This window comes from Camelina sativa, chromosome 16, assembly GCF_000633955.1.
Source record: "Camelina sativa cultivar DH55 chromosome 16, Cs, whole genome shotgun sequence".
In the NCBI taxonomy this organism is placed as follows: domain Eukaryota; kingdom Viridiplantae; phylum Streptophyta; class Magnoliopsida; order Brassicales; family Brassicaceae; genus Camelina; species Camelina sativa.
In genome coordinates, this window is record NC_025700.1 from 3,808,193 (window position 1) to 3,812,043 (window position 3,851).

Here is a 3,851-nt window from a genome sequence, read left to right on the forward strand (position 1 = left end):
AGTCTGAGAACAGATTATTACCTTAAACTTGAGTTGCGGGTAGGATCAATGGCTGCCATTTTCACAGGGTATATGCTTTTTTGTCTTTCGTTGGACAATGTGTCCTGCGTGGAAGCCTTACACTTGTTACAAAATTGTGTTCGCTAGGATTCAGCTATATTACGAGTTTATACTCTTCCGCATAATATTGTCAGCCTGCTTATTACATTGCGATTGCTTCTGTGTAGTGCTTAAATTGTGATTTATTAGGCAATGCTAGTCTCACTTACAGAGAAGTCGAATTTGTGGAACTTATAGAAAAATTGTTAGAACATTAGTTGACTGCTTTGGTGAACAAACGCCTGCCTATTGCTTTACTGCTGTCTATCGTTCTGTTGTAATTACTCATGGAGCTTGCTTTGATTTTGATAGACTTTCTGAAGTTCATGAATTTGAGAAGCCAAATGATGAGCAAGCTCTAAAACTAATGAATTCATGTGCAGTGGCTGTTCTTGAGGAGTTTCAGGATATTGCCATGAATTGCCTTTGGCGTTGGTGATGAGTACAGGTCTGTAACTCTCGGCCGTTTAAATTTCGTGATATAGATCAAGTTCATCGGACGAGCTGTATGCTATCCAACATCAGAGATTCTCCTGGATCATCTAGCTTGGCTTGGATACAAGTTGACTGTGAGTATTGCTTCTGATACATTCACGTGTTATCTCTAGTGAGATAAAATCTTGATTGAGTAGTCTCATCTCGTGAGTTTGAGTTGGATTCTCCTGCCGATATTTTTTTTTTTTTGCCACATCAATAATCTGTCAAACATATATGGTTTGGAATTGGATGATTGTTAAATCTGGAAAAGAACAACTCAAGCCCAAGATTTACTTATTATATTTTTCTCTAGTTAATGGAAATAGAGCTGTATTTGGGTGGTGTCGTGGGCATAGCTAAGCCCATCTGTGTGATCTTATTGAACTAAAATTGTGATTAAAAAACAGCCAACCGTATTAAAATCTTAACACTAGTTAATTCACCGCATAATAATAGTAGATATAAAATACAAATATTTTCCCTTTTTTCTCGATAACAAATGAATTTCCTTTTTTAAATAGGAAAATACCTGAAAACAAAAAGTTAAGGCAAAGGTGGCTCATCTCTATATATTATATAAGATATAAGATACATACGTACATACCCCTCTATCTACATTCCAGAGTCTCAAATCAAATCGAAAGAGAAAGATGCAAAGTCCGCAAAAAACACCACAAGACCTTCAATCCTCGGCAATGACGATGATGATGATGGCTCCGCCCTCTGCTACATCGACTACTCAACACTTGGTCTACGGCAATTCATCGGAAATCTCTAAAGAGAGTTCGGTCTCCACCACTCTCTGTTTGTCTTCTTGTGAACACCCTAAGAAGAGGAAGAGGAACCATGATGATCCGGCCAAGGTTTCTTGCTCACCAACCAACAACAACTTAACCAAAAAAGAAAGAAAGACTAAGCGAATGAGAAATCTCTCGAGTGAAGAAAGGGAAACGGACGAATGAACTCTTCAAAGATCCGTGGATCCTCAAGAAGGTACTAACCCCTAGCGATCTTGGCCCGCTTAGCCGTCTTCTTCTTCATACTCGCCCCATTGAGGATCACATCATCAAATAACTCAACAAGGATGACCAGATTAAGGTACACGAAGGGTTAGGAATCACGGTCGATGTGTATGACCACGACACTGACTCGACGTTCCAGCTGCTTCTAAAGAGATGGACCACGTTGAATGGTTATGTTTTAAACGGTGGATGGCGTATGCATTTGGTTCGTAAGAGATGTTTGAGAAAAGGAGACGAAATTGGACTATTTTGGGATCGTTTTGCTTCGAGGCTCCACTTTCGTGTGCTTTCACGTGCAAAAGAACCCTAACTAGTGGAGCAATGAGCGCTGAGAGAGAGACGTCAAAAGAGATTCATCTTTTTTGACTCAAGTTTAGCATTTACATTCGCATAATGTTCATAACATGGATTAGTTTTGATGCATTTGTTACCATTACAAGTTTTTTTATGTGAGCTAAATAAATTTGTTGGCTCGGATAATTGATTTTATATTTAGGAAAACATATCAAAACAATATCTAAAATTTATTTTGTTTCGACTTCAAGTTTGATTGATGATATATTTTATTATATTTTAGAAAATTTTCAAATAATGATGATTTATTCGGCTTAAATGATTTTTTTAATATAAATCAAACTAATTTTATAATACATTGAGCGCTATATAAATATTTAAACCAAACCAAATAATAATTATGCCTAAATGTTTATTTAGTTGGGTCACACAAATTTAATAATAATTTTGTTTATCGAATAAACTAAATTAACATCATTAAAAAAAATTTTAAAAAAATTAATACAAAAAATTAAGATATGCAAGACATACACTTTTAAATTTAATAAATCATTTTAAATGATTTTTTTATCCACAACTGAACCAAATCCAAGTCTGAATTTTGTTATAATATAAGTTTGATCATCCAAGATCTAAAAATCTAGGAAAATTTTGAACCAAAAAGACCGAACATGCTACTTAAAATATGTATAGCTTACATGATATAATTTTTAATAGTAAAAAGTTGATTGCATGATCATAATAAAATAAAAAAATGTTGAATGAATTTAATATCTCAAAAATACATTTTTGAAAGAATACTTGGAAATTCGAATTTAGAAATATTAAATCTTAATGTTGTTTTTATTTATCTGTTTTTAAAAGTTTGGCTCAATTTTATTTTTATGAGGATTTATTTTACCTTCTACTAAAAGTTGAGAGTTTAAAATTCCTACGAAGAAATAAAGATCTTTTATGTTTTTGAAGATCTTTTATATGAGTTTTCTTTTTACACATTTTAGGTATTTCAAACACTAGAGTTCAACTTCTCCTTCCGCCAAAAAGAAGGGAGGAGCAAGTAATTGTTATTAATGAAAAGCCTTATTATGCAAAAAGCCTTAAAACTGCATAATAGAGTAATTGTAAATTTACACATGTTAACATACTATATATTATACTGCCATAATTACCGCTACATTCTAATATTTAGTCAAAAAATTACTTAGGAAGTATAATAAATGTATACTAGTTTTTAAGTAATAAACTCAATGTCTTTATGTTTAGTTCAACACTCAATGTCTATATAAACATGAATTTGCAACAAGAAAGCACTTCACAAAACTAATACATGATCGCCTCCTTATAAACACATCGCATCTTCGTGGGGTAGGTTGGCCCCTCATCCATTTTTTTATTCATTAATTTTACGCCAATGTATTGTTTTTGATTGTGGATTATGAGTTTTATACATTAACCAAATTTCATATACCATAAAATTTTGTCATGCAGGATATAGCATATCCGATCTTAGTAATATTCATATTGGGTTGCATATCAGATATCTAAAAGTTTAGTATATCTAGATTGAGAATAATTACTTGTATTTGGACATGTCATAAACATTAGTATGGAGATTTGTAAGAAATATTTAAATAATAATATAACTAAATTATATAAAATTTTATCATAGAATGTAATATCAAATTTGTTTTTTCATCAACATTTTAAATCATAATATTAAGGTTATTCTAAAATACCACACTCTTATAAGACGGGATCGTGAACATGGTTTTAAATTATTTCATATGGATCTATATATATTGCACAAATTTAAAAATTCTTTGAAATGTATAATAAGCTTTTCAGATTCCATTATAAATTTCGGATCCAGTAACAAATGATTTAAGTAGATATTCATTTAAATTGACATTTTTATTATAAAAATATACTGTGCATGATTTAAAAAAAAAAAAAAAAAAA